The following is an 11,629-nucleotide window of genomic DNA, read 5'->3' as shown; positions in this document are numbered from 1 at the left end:
ACTGTGCCTTGTGGTACACCAGAGTCAACTGTTACTTCTTCATATTTTTCTTCTTCTCCTTCTATGACTACTTTCATTTTTCTGTTTGTCAAGAGCATATTCAACCAGTTGTTTATTGGCCCTCTTATTCCATATTCGCCCATTTATGACAGTAGTTTCTTATGGGGTTCTGTGTCGAAAGCTTTGGAGAAGACTAAGATGGCAATATCATTTTGGAGACCGGCGTCATATGCTTTCATGCAGTGATTGGGTTTCGCATAAATAGCCAGATCTAAAATCATGGTTTAATGATGTTAAGACTTCGTGCCTTTCTAGATGTTTCATAATGTGCCTGCATATAATGTGTTCACGGATTTTACATGGAACTGATGTTAGTGAAACAGGTCTGTAGTTTTCGGCAGCATGTTTACCTCTTCTTTGAATACGCAAGATATGTTTGCGTTTAGCCAGTCCTATGGTAGGGTTCCAGTGTCTACAGATTTTTGAAATATCACTGTCAGTCCTGGTGTTATTTGGCTTCCGCATTCTTTGAAAATTCTGTTAAGGATTCCATCTGGTCCAGATGGTTTTGATGGGTTTACATCTTTGAGCAGTTTTTCGAGTTCATTTTCAGTTACAGTGAGGTTCGGTATGGTGTCCTCAATATGTTTTGTTGTTTCTGGTTTGGTTGTTGATTTGTCAATTTTGAATACAGATTTTAATTGATGGATTAGTATTTCTGCCTTTCCTTTACTGTCGCTTATGAGTTTGCCTTTGTTCTTTAGTGGTGACACTCCAATGTTGTCATTTTTCCGGGATTTGATATATTTCCAGAATGGTTTGGTGTTATTTGTTTCTGAACCTTTTAGTATGGTATCATTGATATATATCTATTTAGCTTTCCTAATCTGTCTCCTGATTTCTTTTTGGAAGTGCCTATAATTAGTCCAGTTTTTTGTGCGCTTTGCTTGTTGGTTAAGTCTGCTTTTCTTTTTAAATAGCTTCCTTATTGGCTGTGTTATTCAGAGGAGGCTGTTTTTAGAGGATTTCTTTGGATTGTATGTGCTTGTCCATGCTTTGGAATAATTCTTTTTTTAAATGTGTCACTCATCTCGTAGACATTTAAGCCTTGATTGTAATTCTGCTTTATCCTTGATGATGTTTTTGGTGGTGTCTTCATTTAGTTTCTCCCAATTTGCCTTTGAATAGATGTATACTTTCCTTGGTTTACTGCGTTGATAGTATGGCTTAGTATCACAGTCCCATATTACCATTTCGTGGTCTGATATGCCTGGTGCATTTTTTTATGTTTTTACTAGAGATGTATTTGAAGTAAGCACTATATCGAGAAGGTTGTTCTCTCTTATTGATAGTTCATGGATTTGGGTATACTAAGTTGAAATGAAGTGGTAGTTCCATGAGTTTTATTTGGGTTTCTATATCATTTGCGCGTTTGCGTTTACTGTTGTTGTTTCCCAGTTTATATCTGAACAGTCAATGTCTCCTGTCAACATGATGTTGGTGTTTTTGGATGTTGCCATGCTTAATGATTTTTCCAATTCCTCTATGCATTTCATGTTTCGATGGGGCATGTGTAAATAGCCGATTAGTTCTTTTTTGCCTTTTAGCTGTATCTTGACCAATTCAATTTCGCAGTTTGTGACTAGTCCTGGTTGTTCTACTGTTATGATGTCGTTATTAACTAGTATAAAGACTCCACCTCCTAGTGTACACCTGTCATTTTTGTATGCTGTGTAACACTCTGGGAAGACCTCGCTTGATTTTATGGCGTCCTTGGTGGGATTTTCCCCGGATTTTTCTCCTTTTTAACTATGATTCTGTTCCACAAATTATGTCTCGTTTGATGTTACTTACTGCTGCATTGAACTCTGATATTTTATTTTTTATGCCTCTGCAGTTGATGGTTAATATTCTCAGGTTTCGTTTTTTTTCTGGTAAGTTAACGATGTTACTACTTTGTGTTCTGCCCTTGTTTTTAGACTTTTGATTCGTTGCTGCTTGTGTTCTGAACTTTGGGCTGCTGGTCTTTAATTGGCTAAATATGCTTGATGATATTGATTCAAACGTGATGTTATGTGATAGTGGTTCATAATAGTTCGAGGTGTTTAGCTCGTAGTTATGGAATGTAAAGGATGACACATTTATACTGTCGCATTTACAGCATAGCCATTGGACATTTGATCTTTCTAGGAATTCATAGTCTGTTGTGCACAATTCAATGCATGATCTGTGATGCCATATGTCGCAATCGTCACAGCTTACGCCCTCGCATTTCCATGTTACAGGATGGTCACATAGTCCAAATGGGTAAACACTTGTTGTTTTTCTCTAGGACCTGGGTTTTGATCGATACACCCTCCTAGTAGTATGAGGAGTATTACAAGGTGTTGTTTTATATTGGCCTTTATTGGTAGTGTGATTGGTCTTCTACCCGCACATGACATGTTGCTTTTTAGTGTTGAAGTAAGCAGCTGCTGATGTTCCCATGATTTGTATATTGTAAGGTTGATTCCAATGCTGTAAAGGAAGCTTGCTATCCGTATTGTAGTAACTAAATTCATACTTCTGGTTTGTTATCTGTCGTTTATGGTTTGTTTGTGTTTCAGTCTTGGTTTAGCGCAATAGAGCCCGTACTGACCTAGAACGGAAGACACTTTAATTTACCAGTAGTTTAGCTGAGTTTTGATTAAGTGATATAATCCAGGTATCTACCACATCTTTTGGTTTCTGATTTGGTTGTTTTGGTGTATGTGTTTACAGTCTTGGTTTAGCGCGGAAGAGTCCGTACTGACCTAGAACTGCAAACACTACCAACAATCTCGTTGAGCCTGATCTGTGATTTTTTTTTTAGCCAGGTGCGTGCTAGAAGGTTGTATAGATGTATTCCATCTACTTATAAGTCAAAGTTGTAGTGGTTTCTTCTGTTTCTGTTCGGTGAGCTCCTTTTTTGAACTTGGATTTTACTTGCAGGTCGTTTGAAAATTTTGGCGTTGTTTAATTTTATGACTTTTTCTTTGTCTTGGGAGTCGAAGTCGTCTGGTGTTTTATGGTTTTTGACTTTTTATTCCAACGGTGTATTGAATATACTGGAGTTTCTAGTTTCTTAGAGTATGGTTCCCCTACAGTCTGTATTTTTTTAAATAAGATCTATGCATTTACGATAAAATTCGACAATGCTTTCAATGGCATCTTCCGTGAGATGTAATTGATATACTGTAAACCAACTAATTTTCGCGAGCGATTTATTTTCGCGACTTTCGCGAGTAGAAAAATAACGCGAATATAAATCGTCGCGAATATGTAAAACTTGGATTCTTACTTATTTAACGACATCAAACAAATTTGAACATCGCGAAATTAAATCGCCGCGAAATGGGCTAGTAAGGACTAAACGCGAAATAAAGAATCCGCGAAAATAAGTTGGTTTACATTATATCTTTTGTTGTATGTGGTAAGATTGCAAGTACCAAACCAAATATATATCCAGATAGGGCCAAGTGTGTTTATTTTGTGTCTGATGTTCTTCTCAAGCCATTCAAATCTGTTTTTGTTTTTTGCACCACTTTCACTACATTATATAATTGACTTTTCAATGTGGTATGATGATGCAACTTTCCTTTTTAGCCAATTTCCTTTACTGTCCGAAAATACTACTGGGGTGTATTTTTTCTTTGATGTTGGCGGATTTGTGGTCTTGTTGATGAATTTGACAAGTTTTGAGTTGGACATGGGTTGAAGTTCTTCTGATGAGGTAATTTATTTATATTTCGAGACAAAGTGATATATTGGGACTTAGTTCCTTGCTAATTCAAGTTAGCAACACATTCTCGATTCGAAGTTAACCTAGTTGTACTGAAGGATAACAAACAAAATGGCGGATCACAATTGTTTTGTTAAATGTATCAAAAATGATACACATTTTTTTACAAATGCTCGTTTTTTTTGGATCAATAGGGATATAATGTTTGTATGTTTGGTATTTCCTGTAAGTTGTATATAGTAATCAAGTTTTTCTTCTTTCTTCTCTCCGATTTGAAAAAAGACGTATGATTACTTTGCGCATGCGCTCTCTTTTCTGATATGGAAAAAAATGTATTCCCCTTTTATTTTCCAATTCCAATGGAAAGCACTACGTAATATGCATTATACTGAATTTAAATTGTACCAAATGCGAAAGTCCGATGGCCTATGTAAAGTCGAAAATAAACTGACAACGCCATGCTAAAAAAGAAAAAGACAAACAGACAAGCAATAGTACGCAAAACACATTATAGAAAACGAAAGATTGAGCAACACGAACCTCACTAAAAACTGGTGGTGATTTGAGGTGCTCCGGAAGGGTAAGCAGATCCTGCTCCACATGTGGCACCCGTCGTGTTGCTCATGGTAGTACAAACCCGGTAATAAGTCTAATTCGGTAGGTCACATTCGGGGAAAAGGGGACGGGATTGTGGTTACGACATTTGGAACATATCCGCCATCATCTGTGAAACGGATATTCCATAACGGTTAACCAACTCGTGATGGTGTCCGTAAGATTTATGAAGGGATGATTTCAACTTTATCACTTCGAATTCTTGGTTTAATAGCTTCCTTGTGAGCAGCAACTCTCTATCAAGGACATCATGATAGGAAATACAAGCCCTGGAATATCGTATCAACTGGGAGATATATACTCCGTATGCAGGCGCTGCTGGAATGTTGCTACATAGAAATAGAAAGTTCACAATTGGGAAGCTGAAATCATCTGTTTTGTCGTAAAGTTTTGTTTTCAACCGACCCTCATTGTCAATTTCTAGATGTTAGTCAAGATATGAGGCAGACTTAACTGTGTCTGTTGTAGCCTTTATCTCAAGTTCGATGGGATAGATGCGTTCAACATAGTCACCAAATTTTGAATTATTTAATGAGAGAACATCATCTAGCGGAAAGTAAAGTTAAAGGATACTGCTTACTTCTTTTCTTTCTTCCTAAGTAGTTCCTGTATGAGTCAGCCTTATATGAATAAAGGAACAAGTCGGCAAGAAGAGGAGTACAGATTGTTCCCATGGGAATGCCGATAGTGTGTTGAAAAAGACGTCCTCCAAACGTAATAAATATGTTGTCAATCAAGAAATCAAGCTTCTTGAAAATGTCAGTTTCATAGAACTTTTTTGTTTGAATCAGAGTGATTTTTTACAAATTACAATTTATCCCTCCCTAAGACAAGATACTTGTATCTACGTTGGCCATTCGTTTTTATGAAACAAAGCAGGACCAACTTTTTCAATTTGTTTTTTAGTTTGGAATGGGGAATTCTTGTGTAAAGTGTAGAAAAGTCAATTCTTTTAATACTATTGCAAAATGAAAGAGTCTTAGATTCTATGTACTCGTAAAGATCTTTGGAATTTTTAAGTATCCACATCTAATTCACGCCACCTCTATAATAGGTAGTTTCACAATAACTTTGAAGCCCGATTTTGATTGCTGATGAAATTGATGTTAATAATTTAGAAAGAGGTTTCGTGGAGCACTGGAAGACCCAGCAATATAACGTAGTTTGTAAGGACACTTATGTAGTTTAGGTATCCAATACAGTGAAGGAAGATCCAGTTCTTCATTTTTGGTTGAAATTCCAAAGGAACATAGAACAGACCTATGGTTATCCAGGATTTCCTCTTTAGTAAGTGAAGTGGGGGCATATGTTGAGTTTCCAAGTGAATTGTCAATACCTAATTCATTTATCAAGCAGTTTATGTAATGTGATTTACAAACAAAAACGATGTTGTTTGGGGCTTTATCTGCGGGGACAACAACATATTTGTCATGGAGGTAGGACAAGTGTTTTGCAAATTTTGGGTGTTTAAAGATTGATGTAGCATGGGTATTCATAGACCATTCAGTTTCTTTATTCTGATTGTATCAACGACCCCATAGACTTAATCCATTCGAAAAGTGTATCTACGTCTTCCTTCTCGCGTTTGACTCATTGCCTGGCATAATCCTCGACTGAATCCATCAGTATTTTGAAGTTGTGTTTCTAATTGATGGATTTAGGCTCACAATATTTTGGGCCTTTGGATAATACATTTCTCAGAAAAGTGTTATTGACAATGTTTAGGTCACCAGTAATAACTTGGCCAGCCGGAATATATATGAATAATAAAGGCACCAGTAGTATACCGGTGTTCAAAAGTCATAAATCGATTGAGAGAAAACAAATCCGGGTTACAAACCAAAACCGAGGGAAACACATCAACTATAAGAGGAAAACAAAGGAACAACAGGAACACCGAAGTGCAACAATAACAAACGCCAACACACATAGAAAAGAACTATTTGATAACAACTGCCATATTCCTGACATGGTACAGGACATTTTAAGAAAAAATGGTGGGTTGAACCTGGTTTCATTGCATGCCAAACCTCCCGCTTTATGACAATGTTAAAAAATATCGCTAAAACACTACGTGACAGAAATACAGCACAAACACACGCAAGAACATTCATAACAGAGAAACGCACAAACAAATAATATAATAGTCGACACAACATGCAAACCACAGACCAACAACGAACATATTCCATCGACGAAACACACCACAGGATATCAAAAACAGTGACGCGCTTACGTAACTAACATGCAATCTCGAACTTTATACAATTATTTTCACAATATTCGTCCAAACAATTTTCATGACAAAGATGGTATGGAAAGGCAATTTTATAATTATTTTGACTACAAACGATAAGACATAACAGATTATCCAACCGAAACCATAACAGAAACATCAAAATAAATCCAGTAATGTTGGATGTACAAAACACCGAGACACGCCGCACAGCATGCAAATCCACATTCAGTATAACAGTCATATTCGGGAATAGGACAATGATGGTATTGAAAGGCAATTTTATAATTATTTGGACAACAAACGATACGACATAACACATTATTCAACCGAAAACATAACAAAAACATCAAAATTAAATACATGAATGTTGGATGTACAAAATACCGAGACACGTCGTATAGCAATGTAAATTCACTCTCGGGTTAACAGTCATATTCGGGAATAGGTCACGTTCGGTACTTAGCAGACAGAAGACTTAGATGTTAAACCACAATCTAAGACGTTGTAAAAATGTCATTAGTTAGTTTAGACACAGACACATCGTATAAATCAACCAATTCGTGATGGTGTCCATAAAATTTACGGAGTGTCATTTTTAATCTTTCCTCCTCATAACTCTGTTGGAGCAGTTTCTGCGTAAGGAGCACACTCCTGTATATGAAGTCAGTATAGTGTGAACATGCACGAGCATAACGTATCAATTGAGATATATACACACCATACAACGGAGCAGAGGGTATGTTACTGCAGAAAAATGGGAAATGAGAAATGTTACTGCAGAGGAATGAGGAACTAGCACATGTGCAATCAGGAGGTTTAGACTTGAATTCGTCAATATTGAGATCCTGCAACACGTGTTTGTAATTGAAAATTTTAGTTGCAATTGGTTTGGTATACGTATAAGAAATGATAGGTAAAGACTGATCTTTAAAATAGGGAGGTATTTTCGAGTGATCTAATTTATGATGAAGGATATTGCCTAAGTTGATGGCATCGAGACCTTTGTTGGCAAAGGATGTTTAAGAAAGGATCTTTTCTCCTTTTCATTCTTCCCAATGCGAACTGGTTTGAAAAGTCTGTGACTTGCAACTTAATTGTCATAACGTTTTGTTTTGATTGAAAATATAAAAGTTAGATGTGGTATGATTGTCAATGAGACAACCCTCCATCAGACACCAAATGACATAAAAGTTAACAAATATAGTTCACTATACGGCCTTCGACAATGATAAAAACCATACTGCGAAGAAATCTATAAAACTGGAAAGGCCATGAAATGACAGATGTAAAATAATTCAAACGGGCCTTTTATAGCTGACATTGTGGTATGGGTTTGATCATTCTTAAAGGCTGTACGGTGACCTATAGTTGTAAACTTCTATGTAATTTGGTCTCTGGTTAAGAGTTGTCTCATTGGCAATCATACCACATCTTCTTATTTTTATAGTATAGTAAAGCATAATGACATATACACTTTCCCGATAAAATTCAAAATAAGTGAAAATTAATACAAGGGTATACAAAATGAAAACAACACTATAAACACCTCATGTGTCCAAATCGCATCTCTGGACCCACCCGCAAAGGAACCACAAAAGCCAAAAACCCGAAAGCTGGATGCACATATACCGAACCACGCCAAGAGTCATACGACCAAATGGAACACAATAGTACAAAGACAAATAAAGGTAAAACTGTAAAGTAGATGAAATTCCACACAGAGTCAGCACATATAATCTTTAACTCAAAACCGTCCTGTATTATTTGTGAAGTAGACACTGAATATTTATCTATTAGGTCTTGGTACTTTGCAATGAACTTTTTGAGAAAAAAGCACATTACGTTCTTTTACAAAATCCTGGCTAATTAATTTTTTGCTCAGACACTAATGATTTTAAACAAATTCTGAGTAGCAGCTGCAAGCTCCTGAATATCGTATGAGTTGAAAAATGTATACTCCATATGCGAATGAAGTTAGTAAATTGTCTCTAAGGTGAGGAAAATTTTTAATTTCAAAATTGAAATCATCTCGTTTGTCATAGACTCTGGTATTGGGATGACCGCTGTAGTAAAAATCGGGGTATATGTTTAAAAATGAGGCCAAGGAAGTTGTATATGTGGTATCTATAATCTCTAGTTCAGGACTATTAATGGAATCCCATCAGAAAAGTTTGTATTGTTAATGAAAAAGAACATCTTCAAGATACCTGTATGAAAAATTAAATAATATAGCTTCTTTAATATAACCCTTACGAAAACAAAAACGTGCACATTAAGATATTTCCAAGAGAAGACAACCAGATTTCTTCTCGTTTCACTCATTCGTAGATGCATTTAGCAATATAAATACAAAGATATTAACTTTTCTACAATTTACGCTCCTGGAGGTCGTGTTATCTTGGATGCCTAGTTAGCATAAATAAGGGTCTATATGTATATATATATATTATAATTCGTCTAAACAACAGCCCAACAATGTTAGATCTGTATATTGCGGAAGTAAATTTTTTGTTCTTCCCTGGCCGGGATTATATATATATATATATATATAAATCACAACAACAAAAATAAGAAAAAAAAAACCAATCGAATCAGTCGTTCTAAATAAGTAACTACACGCTTCAACCAATTACAAGCATGTCAATTGGTAAAAGAAATGTTGTTTTCTGATCATTCAGCCTGGTCACGCCTTGTCTTTCACGATCTAAAAATCAACAAAATATGAACTTTTTTACGGAAGCCGATAAGGGTCATTCAAAAAAATTAATTAATGTCGTAATTACGACAAAGTATGTCGTAATAACGACATCGCTATGTCGTAATAACGACATCGCTATGTCGTAATAACAACATATTATGTGGAAATAACCACATCGCTATGTCATAATAACGACATATTATGTGGAAATAACAACATCTATATCGTAATTACGACATCGCTATATCATCTATAACGACAACCTTAGAATTGCTACTTTGTGAGCATCGACACACTATGGGAAACAACATTTGCATCTTTATTTTAAGAACCACTTATCAGAATTGAATCAAACTTGATATACGTGTGCACTATAAGGTCCTATTCAAGTTTTGCTTCTTAGTTACCCATTGGTTAAAACACATGACCGCAAAATCAATGTTCAAAATCTTCTTCTCAAGATCGCTGAAATGACTGATTTTAAACTTAGTATAAATATACAATGTGTACCTAGTATCCAGGTCCTTAAAAAGAGTTTTTACGTTTGAGCTGATCCGAAGTTAAAAATGGCCACCAGTGAGGGCAAAGTTTGTATCAAAACCCTATCGTAAACATATTCATTTTTGAGAATGATAACCACTGAATTTAATCAAGCTTAATCAATATTAAAGTTAGTTACTCTATATGTCTGCACATAATAGAACTTTATTTCATGATCAAGTCTAATGGGACCCATTGAAATGGTGAACGATTCAGGCTCCTTGGAGCCTCTATTTATATTTGGCATGTGTGTAGATCACATCAAGAAGATGTGTTTAGTACCCGAAGGACTATGTTTGCTATTGCAATCGCTTGTCGTCCGTGGTCGTCTGTAGTTACCGTTAAACTTTTATTAAAGATTACAAAAATCACAAAATGTTGATAAAAGTTTAGCCGCCGTCGCCGAAAAATCAATTCCTTTGTTTTGTTATTTTTGACGTTCATCGCAGGCGAGGCAAACATCTGTTATTTCGCTATGTGGTCTATTTGTATAGTATTGTGGAAATAATTGCATAAAGTTCGAGATTGCATGTGAGTTACGTAAGCGCGTAACTGTTTTTTATATCCTGTGGTGTTTGTCGTTGATGAAATCTGTTCGTTGTTGTTTTGCACTTTACATGTTTTGCGACTATTACTACACTGTAGTATATTATTTGTTTGTTCGTTTCTCTGTGATGAATGTACAAACAATAAACGAAAAACAAATATGTAACACATCAACAAGCAACAACCACTGAATTACAGGCTCCTGACTTGGGACAGGCACATACATACAGAATGTGGCGGGGTTAAACATGTTAACGGGATCATAACCCTCTAACCTAAGTTTGTAGGAATAGTTGTCCTGGGGAACATTGGTTTAAAGAACTTTGGGTCCAAAGTTTAATACAGGCTTCAATGGGGAGGACGCTGTAAGAATCTCGTTAAGAACTAACAGTAGCAATGCAGTTATAATTTGCATCAAGCATCAGTAGGCCATTAAGATGCAATTGTATACAAATGAAGGTACATAGGTCCATGGGTCTGAGCACTAGGAGTCTAAAGTTTAACATAGTCTTTATTTGGAAAAGCTTAAAATTCATCTTCTTCAGAATCTGCAATGGAAATGCAGTCATATTTTACACGAATCTGTACATGTCAAACATAACTAGAGGCTCCAAGGAGCCTGAATTGTTCCCCTGTTCAACTGGGTCTCATTTGACTTGATTATAAAATAAAGTTCTAGTATGTGTAAGTAAATAACTTTAATTAAGCTTGATTGCATTTAATGTTCATTATTCTCCAAAAAAAGATGAATTTGTTTACGCTACAAACTTTGCCCTCACTGACGACCATTTTGAATTTTCTATCGCCCAAAGTGACAACGCTAAGGTTGTCGTAATTATGACATAGCGACCAGGAGCCTGTAATTCAGTGGTTGTCGTTTGTTGCTGTGTTACATATATGTTTTTGTTCATTTTTTTGTACATTAATAAAGCCGTTAGTTTTCTCGTTTGAATTAAATTGTTTAACATTTGTCATTTCGGGGCCTTTTATAGCTGACTATGCGGGGGCTTTGCTCATTATTGAAGGCATTATGATGACCTATATTTGTTAATTTTTGTGTCATTTAGTCTCTTGGCAATCATAATACATACTCTTTGTTTATATATATAGCGAATACATACTCTTTTTATATATATATATAGCGATGTCGTTAAAACGACATAAGGATGTCGTTATTACGACATAGTGATGTCGTTATTACGACATGCTATGTCGTAATTACGACATCAAT

The sequence above is a fragment of the Mytilus californianus genome, unplaced genomic scaffold (genome assembly GCF_021869535.1).
Source record: "Mytilus californianus isolate M0D057914Y unplaced genomic scaffold, xbMytCali1.0.p SCAF_2, whole genome shotgun sequence".
Classification (NCBI taxonomy): domain Eukaryota; kingdom Metazoa; phylum Mollusca; class Bivalvia; order Mytilida; family Mytilidae; genus Mytilus; species Mytilus californianus.
The sequence above is the reverse complement of the archived record's forward strand: the minus strand, read 5'-3'. Positions refer to the sequence as shown.